The 14,970-nt window shown below is 42.8% G+C and overlaps 1 protein-coding gene across 1 annotated transcript in view; it reads left to right on the top strand.

Moving 5' to 3' along the window:
- Nucleotides 1-5,666: 5,666 nt before the first annotated feature.
- Nucleotides 5,667-14,970, top strand: part of LOC124036166 (phosphatidylinositol 4-phosphate 5-kinase-like protein 1) — a 21,217-nt gene continuing 11,913 nt past the window's right edge. The window contains exon 1 of the mRNA XM_046350376.1: nucleotides 5,667-5,697. The gene's annotated coding sequence lies outside the window, so the exon portion shown is untranslated. The remainder of the gene's footprint in view (nucleotides 5,698-14,970) is intronic.

The following is a 14,970-nucleotide window of genomic DNA, read 5'->3' as shown; positions in this document are numbered from 1 at the left end:
GTCAGATTCAACAGAAGATCTCTTTGTTTCTTGGGACCTAGAACAAGCATCTCTGTTTTGTCCGAGTTTAAAAGTAGAAAGTTTGCAGCCATCCACTTCCTTATGTCTGAAACACAGGCTTCTAGCGAGGGCAATTTTGGGGCTTCACCGTGTTTCATTGAAATGTACAGCTGTGTGTGATCTGCATAGCAGTGAAAGTTAACATTATGTTTTCGAATGACATCCCCAAGAGATAAAATATATAGTGAAAACAATAGTGGTCCTAAAACAGAACCTTGAGGAACACCGAAATTTACAATTGATTTGTCAGAGGACAAACTATTCACAGAGACAAACTGATATCTTTCCGACAGATAAGATCTAAACCAGGCCAGAACTTGGCCGTGTAGACCAATATGGGTTTCCAATCTCTCCAAAAGAATGTGGTGATCGATGGTATCAAAAACAGCACTAAGGTCTAGGAGCACGAGGACAGATGCAGAGCCTCGGTCTGATGCCATTAAAAGGTCATTTACCACCTTCACAAGTGCAGTCTCAGTGCTATGATGGGGTCTAAAACCAGACTGAAGTATTTCAGTTCTTCTACTGCCAATGTTTGTCTATGGAGATTGTATGGCTGTGTACTCAATTTTATACACCTATCAGCAACGGGGGGAGCTGAAATAGCTGAATCCACTATTTTTAAGTGTGTCCACATACGTTTGTATATATAGTGTATATTGACTATTAGTTGAGACGCAGGGCCCGTTCTCGCTTTCTCGGGTGGGAAATTGGAAATGTGAACTGGGCCAAGTTGGGGGTAATGATGCATTTAGGTTGAAGTTTATTGAGATGCATGAATATACCGCACTAAAAGCTTGATTTTATGGCTGTTTTAAAATAAATTCCCAGCAATTCTACATAGTAATGATTTATGTTCACTACTTGGTCAATTGATTTGATGATTAAATCTATGCAAATAAATTTGGCTGTATAAATTGATAGTTCACCCCTCTGTTTTATTTTATTCTATAGGGTATATTGTAACCATGTGTTCAAGCCAATCAAATCAAAGTTCATTCAGGGCTGTCCTTTTAGAACTACGAAAGGCGCTCCAATTGTTTAAAAAAAACACATCAAGATCTGTTCCCTATGCCCAGTGGCAACCCGTCATTCAGGGCAGTTCACCCCACTTTTTTAGCAAAACAAAAAGAAAAACATTTGTTTTTTTGTTGCCTGTTTTGCATGTTATTTTGGCATTAATACGTGTCACAAATCAGTTTGCAAACAATGTAAAAAAAACATGTTTTATTGAGTTAATAAAGCCGCATACAAACATGGTCTCTTTTTTGCTTTCTTGAGTAAGGCAGCTCCAAAATGCAGGTGTTTCAGCCTTTCTGTGATGGTGGGGCAGGGGAACACTACTACACCAGAAAATATACGGGGAGAACTAAAAATTCAAGCCCTTTGGGTGCTGCCAGAGAGTTACATTAGAAGTGCCAATCCAAGAAGGTTCAAGGTCATTGGCCACAGATAAAGTTACATCAAATCACGTTATATCTACCTTAGCTTTGATTGGACTGAGCACATCAACATCATACTTTCAAAATCTTAACTAGCAAGCTAGCAGTCATTATCATAAGTCATGTCGACAATCTACCTTCAAATCATTTTCCATCCTTGTCATATGAAGAGAAATTACAGATGAAATGTATTGGTGCTCATCGGCCATTGGACATAAACATTACACAACAAGTTGGAAGTCGCAAATTGACCAATGAGGGGTTTGGAAGGAATCAGTGGCTAACTGTAAACTTTGCAAAGCAATCACTAGCCTGCTATTCAGTGGGAGTGGGTGTGTGGTCCAAGTCTGGGTTTAAGGGTCTGTTTTCCCAGCTTAAAAGGATAAACATTCAACACCATGGGCCAGAAAAGGTTGAATACATTGGCCATGCTGTCAATCCAGCAAGACTTCTGCATCGTTCAAAACAACTGGAAATCTCCAACTTCAGTGAGTTCAAGACAACTGGGAACTCTGAAGAAAACAAGCTCAGACTGGAAAAATACGTTTTGACTGGTCATCCAACTCGGAATTCCAAGTCGGAAACTCAGGCCTCTTTTTGGAGCTCCGACCTGAAGATCACTGATGTCATGATTCAACCTTGTTTTTCCGAGTTCCCAGTTGTCATGAAAGCACCATAAATCCAGCTCCCGCTCAGCCCAGTCAAAACTGTTCGCTGCCCTGGCCCCCCAATGGTGGAACAAACTCCCTCACGACGCCAGGACAGCGGAGTCAATCACCACCTTCCGGAGACACCTGAAACCCCACCTCTTTAAGGAATACCTAGGATAGGATAAGTAATCCCTCTCACCCCCCCCTTAATATTTAGATGCACTATTGTAAAGTGACTGTTCCACTGGATGTCATAAGGTGAATGCACCAATTTGTAAGTCGCTTTGGATAAGAGCGTCTGCTAAATGACTTAAATGTAATGTAAATGTAATGTAAATGTAGAATGCCAGACTTCGATGGCAAAGTTGGATGAAATCATTTGCCCACTGTCACGTTCATCGAATGGAGGAGACCAAGGCGCAGCGTGATATGAATACATGTTCTATATTTAATGAAGAAAGAATACTAAAAACAAACTTACAAAACAACAAACGACCGTGACGCTATACTACAAACAGTGCATACACAGGCAACTAGACATAGACAATAACCCACAAAATACCCAAAGAAGATGGCTGCCTAAATATGGTTCCTAATCAGAGACAACGATATACACCTGCCTCTAATTGAGAACCAATCTAGGCATCCATAGAAATACATAAACACCTAGATGGTAAACAACCACATAAACCTACAAAAACACTAGACAGTACAAAAACACATACATCACCCATGTCACACCCTGACCTAACCAAAATATATAAAGAAAACAAAGAATACTCAGGTCAGGACGTGACAGTACCACCCCACAAAGGTGCGGACTCCGGCCGCAAAAACCTAATCAAAAGGGGAGGGTCCAGGTGGGCCTTTTTCACGGCGGCGGCTTAGGTGCGGGACGTGGACCCCGCTCTACCTCAGTCTTGGCCCACTTAGGTGGCGCCTCTGGTGCGGGGACCCTCGCAGCGGGCCCGGACGGTTCCTGGCTGGCTGACGGCTCTGGCGGCTCTTGGCTGGCTGGACGGCTCTGGCGGCTCTTGGCTGGACGACGGCTCTGACGGCTCCTGGCTGGCTGACGGCTCTGACAGCTCCTGGCTGGCTGACGGCTCCTGGCTGGCTGACGGCTCTGGCGGTTCAGGACAGACGGGAGACTCTGGTGGATCCGTACGGGAGGGAGACTCTGGCGGATCCGGACGGGAGGGAGACTCTGGCGGATCCGGACGGGAGGGAGACTCTGGCGGATCCGGACGGGAGGGAGACTCTGGCGGATCCGGACTGGCGAGGCGCACTGTAGGCCTGGTGCGTGGTGCCGGCACTGGTGTTACCGGGCTGGAGACATGCACCTCGGGGTGAGTGCAGAGAGGAGGAACAGGGCATACAGGGCTCTGGAGACGCACAGGAAGCCTGATGCGTGGTGTTGGCACTGGTGGTACTGGGCCGAGGACACACACCTCAGGGCGAGTGCGGGGAGGAGGAACAGGGTGTACTGGACTGCCGAGGCGCACTATAGGCCTGGTGCGTGGTGCCGGCACTGGTGGTACTGGGCTGAGGACACGCACCCCAGGATGAGTGTGAGAAGCAGGAACAAGACACACCGGGTTTTGAAGGTGTACTGGAGACCTGGTGTGTATAGCCGGCATCAAATCCTCCGGAACTTTAACACAAGTTTCAGGCTGAGTACGAGGAACTGACACAGGTGGCATCGGACAGCTAACACCCTCCTCAGGGCGAATGCCATGCATACTATGCCAAACCACCAGCTCTCTCTCTTCACTCTCCTCCAATTTCGTCAACAACTCCTCGAATGTCTCAATCTCCCCTCCGTTCACTCTCCTCTAATCTGTCCAATAACTCCTCAACAATCTCAGACACAACCCTCAACTTTGCCGACTGCTCCAAGTGCCACCCCCCAGTACATTTTTGGGGCTGCCTCTCGGGCTTCCAGCCGCGCTGCCGTGCTGCCTCCTCATACTGGCGCCTCTCTGTTTTCGCTGCCTCCAGCGCCGATATTCCCCTGGTTGTGCCCAGGGTCCTCCGCCATCCAGAATTTCCTCCCAAGTCCATGAGTCCTGCGATTGCTGCTGCTGCCTTTTACCACGCTGCTTGGTCATTTTATGGTGGGTTATTCTGTCACGTTCGTCGAATGGAGGAGACCAAGGCACAGCGTGATATGAATACATGTTCTATATTTAATGAAGAAAGAACACTAAAACAAACTTACAAAACAACAAACGAACGTGACGCTATACTACAAACAGTGCAGACACAGGCAACTAGACATAGACAATAACCCACGAAATACCCAAAGAAGATGGCTGCCTAAATATGGTTCCCAATCAGAGACAACGATAAACAGCTGCCTCTAATTGAGAACCAATCTAGGCAACCATAGACATAAATAAACACCTAGATGGGCCTAGATACTTATTTTCCACCATAATTTGCAAATAAATTCATTAAAAATCCTACAATGTGATTTGTTTTCTTTTTTTCTAATTTTGTCTGTCATAGTTATAATAATAATAATATAATAATATATGCCATTTAGCAGACAATGTGATTTCATGTGTGCATTTCTACGTTGGGTGGTCGGGATCGAACCCACTTTTACAAGTGCTCTACCAACTGAGCTACAGAAGGACCATCCTAGGTATTCCTGGATTTAGTGTACCTATGAAAATTACAGGCCTCTCATCTTTTTAAGTGGGAGAACTTGCACAATAGGTGGCTGACTAAATACTCTTTTGCCCCACTGTATATAGCCTTGTTATTGTTATTTTATTGTTGCACTTTTATTTTTTTTACTTTAGTTATTTAGTAAATAGTTTCTTAACTCTTATTTTTCTTAAAACTGCATTGTCGGTTAAGGGCTTGGAAGTAAGCATTTCACAGGTGTATTCAGCGCAAGTGACAAATACATTTTTATTTGATTTGATATGCCCCCTTTGTTTATCCTACGATTCTGACTTGGTGTACAACAGTGTTGGCTCCTCTGAAGAGGAAGGGGAGGACTATCCTTCGCAGTGGATTTCAGTATTTTTTTTATTGTAAAACATTTAGAAAGATATACTTTTAGACAAAACTACACTAAATATAATCATGTCACCAAATATCTGATTAAAACATACTATTATGCAAAGAATGTCAACAGCACTGTAGGGTAGCATTATGGTGTAGCCTATCAGAGCTCATGCAGCATGAACTGACATTTTGTCCACCCAATCAAAGGATCAGAGAATGAATCTAGTACTGAAAGCATAAACTACAGCTATCTTCTAGTACTGCAGTGTATAAAATGTGGTCAGTAGTTGACTCAGAGAGAGAAAGAATAGTTGAACAGTTTTGAACAAATTAATTTCTTTCAAAATGAAGGAGAAGCAAGAGACAAATAGAGAGAGAGACAAAAAAAATCACTTTCAGTTTCACTTACTTAGCTAGCAAATGCAACTAGCTAGTTTAGCCTACTGAAACACCCTGCTCAAACAGAGGGATGCTATTTTAGCTAGCTATGACTTTCCAACACAACACTGGAACTCTTCCAAGTCAAGGTAAGCTTTTGGTATTACTCATTTATTGCCACCGGGACCCACCGGTGTAACTGCTTACTGACTATGCACTGATGTTACTGCATGATTGTAGCTGTTTACTAAAGTGTTAACGTTAGTTCTATTAGTTACTCTGACTATGAAGTTACTTTAGCTAAAATGGTGACAATGCTGTAGGCTGTGTGTGGAAGTTTGGTTTGGAAAGGTTATTTCGCCTGGTCACATACAGCTGATGTGTTGAGCATTGAAGACCACAATTGAAGGGAAGAGTTGAGAGGAGGAGAGTTTATGGATGCGAGAAGGAATTCAATGTGGCTGCTATGAAAGTGAGCTGTGTTTACGCATGATCAAGGGTGTGATTCTGTTGAAAAAGTTTCTTAAAAGGAAGCAAATGGAACAAAACATGGATAAACATACCTGAATTTGTCCAATAGAAACTCCTGTTTGCAACTGTTGGACTAATAATTCCCCCCTATATCTGCTAGATGCAGGCAAGAGTGTGCAAGGCCATACTGAATGTCGTTGTCTTTCACCTCAAATGTGTCTCTCGACCTGTGTGCACTTATGTTGTACACTTTCATTCAGAGGCTAGGTTGTAGCCTAAACCTATCGCTGTTACATTGAACTGGGTGAATGGAATAAGAATAGCAGTCATCCAACATGCTGTAATAGAAATAGGGCCATGATCATGATGATATGCCGGTGTTGAAGCAGGGACCGGTTTGGGTTTTTACTTTACCATCTATACCGGTATTTGAATGTTTGGTTTGTTAATTAAATGTGATATGACATGTGTAATGTCCATTTTTTAAAGTTTACTTCGCTACTTGAGTCATTTCTTTCCGCGCTACTTGCCACATAGATCTAGCCACGCCCCCTGTCACTCAAGGAGCGCCTTTCGTTCGGTCTCCATGGTCAATGCAGCACATGGAACAATGTTGATAACAATGCTGTTTTCACTTTGCTTCTTGATATAATTCCACTAACGTTCTATAATGGCATTATTAGTTTGTGTTTCTTACATCAGCAAACAGCTAGTTTGTCTTTTCTTGGCAAGTTGCCCTAAATCTTGTGAGATGCTAATTGTTAGCCGCTAATAAATGTACTAGGTACGCGCAAACGTTGCTCGCTAATGCAGCCTGATAATACCAGTGATGGTGTAGACCTAAATCAGCATTTTGTTTGTGCAACAGTATCTTCTAAATCAAAGAGGAAAATACAAAGCAAGAATATGTTAGCTACATGAAGTAGCCAAAGCTTATAGGGTCCCCTAGGAAACACTTATCAATACTTTAGTTCCTACCCTGTCACAATAACTCCTCCCTGGCATTTTAATTCGTTGTCATCTCAAACAACACTGTATTCAAAGTGCTCACTATTATAGATCTGGATGACTCTAAATACAAATGCTTTGTTTGTAAATTATGTCTGAGTGTTGGAGTGGAGTGTGCCCCTGGCTATCCGTAAATAAACAAGAAAATGGTGCCATCTGGTTTGCTTAATATTCAGAATTTGAAATTATTTATACTTTTACTTTTGATACTTAAGTACATTTGATCAATTACATTTACTTTGATACTTAAGTATACTTAAAAACAAATATTTTTTAGACTTTTACTCAAGTAGTATTTTACTGGGTGACATATAAAGTCCAAAGAAGAATCCTGAAGGAGGAGACATTACTAGAAACAAACTCAGTTTACCCTTTTATCTGTGGATTAATTGTTGGAGTAGTAAACCTTGTGCATTTCAGGTAAAATAACAACCCAAAGTTTATAACCCAGGACAAATTAGCTTGCAATAGCAAGCCAGCTAGCCAAAGAATATATATATATGTATTCTGGTTTTCGCCCTCAAAATCACACTTTCTTAACATCAACATGGGATGTCCAGTCCACAACAATACTTAAACACATCAAGAGACCCTTGAGGTCTGGGAAAAATCTAAGAAATTTACCCTTTAATTCAACTGTGCAGGCACTGTTGTTTGGTCAGCTGTGTTTCTGCAGTGCACATGAGGTGGAGTTTGCAAAACAATTGGCCACTGGATAGATGCAAATAATCATGATATCCATCTTCCAGGTAGGCGTAGGCTACTTTGTATCATTACCATTTCATTGAGAAAGGCTTTCTAAAAAAATAAACTACCAGAAGATGGTTAGGGCTATTAGTATCGCTATATTTTTCCTGTTGCTTAATTGTTTGAAACCATACAATGAAGCATGTCTAAGCTTGCTTCAAAGTATCCTATAGCCAAAATACCACCGTAGAAATGTGGAGGCAATTATTTTATAAAGACTCATATAGCCCTCCTGTTCTATTGGTTTTCAAATCAACTTTATTTCATTGTCTAGCAGCCAAAAGGTATTATCGTAGTCATATTAGCAACCCATGATAGTTGTGATAGCCATGGGAAGTAGGGATGCTGCGGGGTGCTACAGGACCATCTGGTAGTTTATATTTAAATTCTCATTTACAATGACTGCCTACCCCAGCCAAACGCTAACCTGGACGACGCTGGGCCAATTCTGCGCCACCCTATGGGACTCCCAATCCCGGACAGTTTTGATATAGCCTGGAATCGAACCAGGGTCTGTAGTTATGCCTCTAGCACTGAGATGCAGTTCCTTTGACCGCTGCGGCACTCAGGATGGTGAGATGTTAAAACTAAATAATGTGTAGTTGCAATAAAAAAAAACAATTAAACCCTTTTTTCCATTGCATTATTGATATAAATGATAATGGGATTGGGGTAGGTGAGAGAGAAAAAACATGGGATATTTATATACAGTGCCTTCGGAAATTATTCAGACCCCTTAACTTTTTCCACATTTTGTTAGGTTAAAGTCTTATTCTAAAATTGATAAAATAATCCCCCCCCATCAATATACACACACTACCCCATAATGACAAAGCAAAAACTTGATTTGACATTTTTGCTCATTTATAAAAAATGTATTAAATATAATATTTACATAAGTATTCAGACCCTTTACTTAGTACTTTGTTGAAGCACCTTTGGCAGCGATTGCAACCTTGAGTTTTCTTGGGTATGACGCTACAAGCTTGGCACACCTGTATTTGGGGGGTGTCTCCTATTCTTCTCTGCAGATCCTCTCAAGCTCTGTCAGGTTGGATGGGGAGCGTAACTACACAGCTATTTTCAGGTCTCTTCAGAGATGTTCGATTGGGTTCAAGTCTGGGCTCTGGCTGGGCCACTCAAGGACATTCAGAAACTTGTCCTGAAGCCACTCCTGTGTTGTCTTGGCATTCAGGCCAAAGAGTTCAATCGTGGTTTCATCAGACCAGGGAATCTTGTTTCTCATGGTCTGAGAATCTTTAGGTGCCTTTTGGCAAACTCCAAGCGGGCTGTCACGTGCCTTTTACTGAGGAGTGGCTTCGGTCTGGCCATTCTACCATAAAGGCCTGATTGGTGGACTGCTGAAGAGATGGTTGTCCTTCTGGAAGGTTCTCCCATCTCCACATAGGAACTCTAGAGCTCTGTCAGAGTGACCATCGGGTTCTTGGTCATCTCCCTGACCAAGGTTCTTCTCCCCCGATTTCTCAGTTTAGCCCGGATCGCCAGCTCTAGGAAGAGTCTTGGTGGTTCCAAACATCTTCCATTTAAAAATTATGGAAGCCACTGTGTTCTTGGGGACTTTCAAAGCTGCAGAAATACTTGAGTACCCTTCCCCAGATCTGTGCCTCGACACAATCCTGTCTCAGAGCTTTACGAACAATTTCTTTGACCTCATGGCTTGGTTTTTGCTCACTTGTGGGACCTTATATAGACAGGTGTGTGCCTTTCCAAATAATGTCCAATTAATTGAATTGACCACAGGTGGACTCCAAGTTCTAGAAACATCTCAAGGATGATCAATGGAAACAGCAGTGCCAGCAAAGGGTCTGAATACTTATGTAAAACTGTTATTTCTGTTTCTTGGTTTTTAATACATTTGCAAAAATGTCTAAACCTGCTTTTTTTTCTTTGTCATTTTGGGGTATTGTGTGTAGATGGTTGAGGAAATTGTTTTATTAAATCCATTTTAGAATAAGGATAACGTAGCAAAATGTGGAAAAAGTCAAGGGGTTTGAATACTTTCCGAAGGCATTGTATGGTCACAATTCTGCATGCAGAGCTCTCCCGTACACTCTGCTGTAAAGTAAACAGTTTAGTTTGAGTTAAATCGGGTCTCTCGCTCTCTCCCTCCTCTCTTCTCTCCCCCTTGTGGTGGAGATCAAGTGATCTGGAGCAATACTTTTCCACTTATATTTTCTATTAGTTTACCATTCTAAACTTGGCGAAAAGAGAATGGGAACAATATCAAATAAGGATCATGGCATTCTCTCGCCCTTGGTTCGAAGGCCTGCTCCTGCCCATGTCAAACACTTAGGCGTACTAACCTACTAGTCTTCCAAGAGACACAGTTCTGGCCACTAGTGAACGATGGATCGCATAGCTGTCCATTTGTGCTCAGTTTTAATAGATACAATCTTAGTTACAACACCACTTTATCTCTCTCTCTCACAGACACACCCTTTGTAATTATGCAGTACAAATAAATATGCACTCTGTTCACAACGCTCTATTCCTAGGCAGCGAGTGAGTTTCAAGTTTGTGAGTTTTAAGTTGGGAGAAGCGTACAATTTATCCAACCATTTAACTACCGATCTGCGTGCCAGTTTAGATTTTCACGTGCACATTTTCGTGGAACAGTTTAATTTCAATAATAACATTTCAATTTCTCCCAATTATTGTCATATGGTTAATAACACAAATTTGATTTTAAAATGCTAATAGTCTAAAAGTTAAAATTCCACTAATGCGAGAGGAACAGCCATTTCCGTATGGACACATTGATTCACTGTAAGCCATTTTCGGCTAAATACATAAAGCCGACAAAAAAAATATCTCTATATATATATCCTGATGAAAATGCTGGTTCTTTCAATTGCATTCATGTCTCTACTCCATCTGCCTGCCTCCCTTTCTATTTGTCTCGACTTGAGCTATCGCTAATGAAGTGCAACATTGTTGCAAATCAATCAACTCTGTCCACCCAATGACTGTATATATGAAGGTCTGGCCGGATGCTTTTGCTAGCAAACTTACCACATTGTATCAACTAGCCTATTCCGGGTACCCAGAGTTTCCTGCACCTGTGAGCTCAGGACAGACACAGCTGTTTTTGTGCAAGGGGAAATGTGTTCAGGTCTTTTATGACGTTCCCACTGGATATATAGTATCCCAAGAGCATGACAGTTTGCTCTTTCACATCGAGGCCTGGTGATAATCAGGAATTTTCAAATAATATGAGGAACTATTATCATCCACAATGGATGTCATAAAAAAAGACTTGACTTACTGTGTGAGGTATAAAAAATGAATGAGAAGCTCCGCGGATTAGTGGTGGTGAGTTAAGACAATCAGAAATCAGACATCCTCAAATGGGCACTTTCCTACTTTTGCGCACAGCAGGCCAGTTGGTCTACTTCTGTGCCTGCTCAGGTGCGCGAGCTCCCTTCACATTAAGATGACAGAGAAACCAGACACATGCTCATTGCTGACGTGGAGCGCTCCAAACAAAATACAATGTCAAAATTAAAAAAGCTCGTAAATGATGGTATGAAATAAATCACTAATTGTTTCCCACAAGAAAGAGTAGCAGGTTGTGAACTCTGCAAACAATGTTTCCACTCTGAGAATAAGAACGGTAAATGACCTAATTAATCCATGCATTAACATAAATGAATGTAACCAAATTAATGGTAAATGTTTTACTAGTGACATATACAATTGGGAAATGATCAAAATAAACAAATGACAAACAATTAACACAATAAAACAATGCATGCGCAAGAATTGGTGTGAGACAGTTTAGCGCATTCTGGAGAGACACGGTAATATCTTCGCCACTGTCTTGCCCGACTCAAGCCTCTCCTTGAGATTAATGAGCTATCGTAAATTATTCCTGCTTCATGTATATTACCAACGGGTGTTGGCGTTCCAGTCCAGTCCTGATCCTAGAGACCTGCTGATACCAACCGCGGCACCGGCTTCCAACTCGGCTGCCGACGGCTGGGGTGGTAGTAACCTTTATTGAAAACCACTCAGCGCCACGTCTAGATCAGGGGTTGGGTGACCCATAGTTCATCAGGCTCTCCTAGGAATATAATACCAGGAGAATTCGAGTGGTGAGTATACTTTCTCAGCTCGGCAATTTACATTAAATAAATATTAGTTTTACACCCACGGGTGGCGTCACAAACCCTTCACTTGTGGATCTGGAATTACTCACCGTAAGAGGTATAGTCACCAATACGAAGAGGTATAGACATTTCTATTCACACACCAAGCATGGACCCCATCAGTAGCAATGAAGAGGAGACTCAGGTCTATTTCGGGTCAGTGGCCCCAGTCTTTCCATTAAAGGAAAGCCCTTTCCAATTACTCTAATTATCCCCCAAAATATCATGTCTCTCATTTCTTTTACATGACCTAAAACATTAACCTATTAAAAACAGTACTGTAGTAATGACGTTTGTGTAGTAGGCTATAGGCCCAAAACATTATCACAGCATATTGACTTTGCATGAATTGCCCTCCCAATGCATTGTTGTTCTTCTCAGACCATAAAAAAATATCAAGATTTGAGGTAGGCTATATAATCACACTGGCAATAGATCAGTTGTTGTATTACTTGTGAGGCACAGCTGAGTGAGAATATATTTGAATAATACGTTTTTTGTTTTTTTTATTTATTGGGCTGATGGAGCCTGCATCTGATGGTCAGTCTCAGCGGAGGGAGAGGGCAGCAGACTGGTTCCACCTCTCTCCCTCTGCTCTCCATTCCCTCCGCTGACACTGACCAAAAAGGGACACCGGCTACCAGCTGCTGGCGAAACTCGAGTTGCACTGCATTAGTTCTACCTCATGCACAAATTCATGTTACGCCTATGACCAGAGAAAGTGATATATTCCTAGATATTTAAAAAAAAAATACTCAAGCCTCTAATAATACCAACGCAAGCCTATGGATACACTTTCCTACTCCTCAGGGACCGGGAGGTAGGCTCCTCTCCACAGCACATTCCATCCTTGCGTGACGTTCCTACTATGCCCTGTTGCTGCACATTATTGTTGCTCATATTCACACACACACCAACAGGTATAGTTCTAAGTGCACCCCTACCCCCACAGGAGGTCTTTTGCCTTTTGGTAGGCTGTCATTGTAAATAAGAATTTGTTCTTAACTGACTTTTCCTAGTTAGATAAAGTTTAAATAAGAAAATCTAAATGCCTCTAGTACCTAAATGCCTCTAGTACCCACAATAGTGGCCTCAGGGCACCAAACAAGCAATTAAGGCCCCCCATTTATAGTACCTCTCCCTACCTGGTTTCAATGGGTTTCTCCCCAATAGATAAACCATAAACTAACCACAGGGGTACCTCCAGGACGCGCCCAACCAAATCCGCCAACCCAGTAAAATAGGCCATCCTAGTAAAACCCCCAGTACGACATGCCCCATATCTCTAACGATACAGTGTAGGCCCTCGCTTCTTCACAGGTAGCATTAGTGTAAATCCTGTTAGAACCAACCCAGTCCAGCCTTTCCAGCACCCTACCGTCACATAGTTCCTGTCTCCACTGGTGAACTCGGTGGCAATGGAGCAGGGGGTTTGCAACGTGTAAAGCCGGGTGCTTATATCTCCATTTTCGCCTAACCTCCCAGACCCAGCTATTCAGCCACTCATTCTTCCATTCCTGTGTCAATGTCTGACCAATCAGACCTCCACTCACATAGTCGTGGCTGAAAGTTTCCTTATTACCATTCAAATCCTACCTCCAACGGCTGATCTCTTCCACCTGGTTTCCTCGGGTGCCCTTTTTTAAATTTGATTTTTTACAAGTTTCCCTTTAGACTGAAACAATTCAGCTTGACTCTGGCTCATGCTATAACGGTCACATCCTTCTCCTCTGTTAACACTCAGGGGGATGGCCCTACCCTCAGAGCATAGGGTACCTTAATCACTTGGGTGTCCCATGTGTCTCCTGCTGAATAAACCATGGCCAGATACTGGTATCTATCCAGTAATTGTTTCTCCAATCCAGTTTAATCAGGCATGGTTTCACATAGATCAGCACATCCCTGGTTTACAGACCGCACCATATACAAGCCTTATCAATGGCAAACACCTGGGTATACGATTTCAGCACACCGTGCCCGATCCTCTTTGCCTTGTGCAATTATATCGCCATAATCCCTTCTCCCAGGCTCCACCTGGTGTAAAGAGCACCTAGAAGTTCCCCAGGACTTCCTGTCTCCATCCAAGGTGAAGTCCTTGCCTTACTCACACACTTATCCAGTTCTGCAAAGTGAGTTCGGTTCACCCCCTCCAAATCCCCGGAGGTAGGTTGGGACTGTACCCACATTTCTATTCCCACCTCTCCAGAGGGTCGTTCACACCTAATGTGTACAGTGTAACAGGCCTCTTCCATACCCAAGGCAAGGTTTCATTCATCTCTCTTTCGACCCCTACCTCAGTTATACTGCAGCAGGGACATTTTACACATGAGCCACTACCCGAATCATAACTTTGGACATGACCTCCCATCCACGCATGAGCCTGGGTCCATGTCCAGTATCTTTGTTACACACTGTTCATAGTATCTATAGAGCCTGAGGTATTTACTAACCTGCCTATGGGCCTGTGACCTTGGGTCTCCCTCAGGCCTTACAGCCGAGGTGGCCTCTCTTGACCCGGGGCATGTCAACTCTAGTTCTCCCCAGAACCGGCTATCTTGGTGTATGCTCACAATGCAGTCCGACCTCCACTCTGATCCACTGTTTCCACACACTCTCTTTCCCAGAGCGGTGTGTTGGGATCTCCCCTGGGGTTCTTAATACACCAGTCAGCATACTGACAAGGTGGTCCTCCGATTTCTCTAATCCAGTTCACCTGAATAGATCTGTCCTCCAGTTTGGACCATGACACGTGACCAAATACAAATATCTACGGTCCCAGTTCACATCCAAAATTCGGAAGCAAGTCTTATGATTCAGGTTGCCATCAGTGACCTAATTATCCAGCCCTGGGTACAGTTGTCAACCATTCTGTTCAACTCCTTCCTCACTACTTTGTTGAACCCACTCCACTTTTTGCTCACATTACAGTGTCTGAATAAACAGCTACCATCTCCGGGGCCCCGTCCTTGTCCCCACCCACATACTCTGTGTCATTGGTAGTGTGTATGTTTCAAACACAAGTTTATA

This window comes from Oncorhynchus gorbuscha, linkage group LG05, assembly GCF_021184085.1.
Source record: "Oncorhynchus gorbuscha isolate QuinsamMale2020 ecotype Even-year linkage group LG05, OgorEven_v1.0, whole genome shotgun sequence".
NCBI lineage: Eukaryota > Metazoa > Chordata > Actinopteri > Salmoniformes > Salmonidae > Oncorhynchus > Oncorhynchus gorbuscha.
The sequence above is the reverse complement of the archived record's forward strand: the minus strand, read 5'-3'. Positions and strand labels throughout refer to the sequence as shown.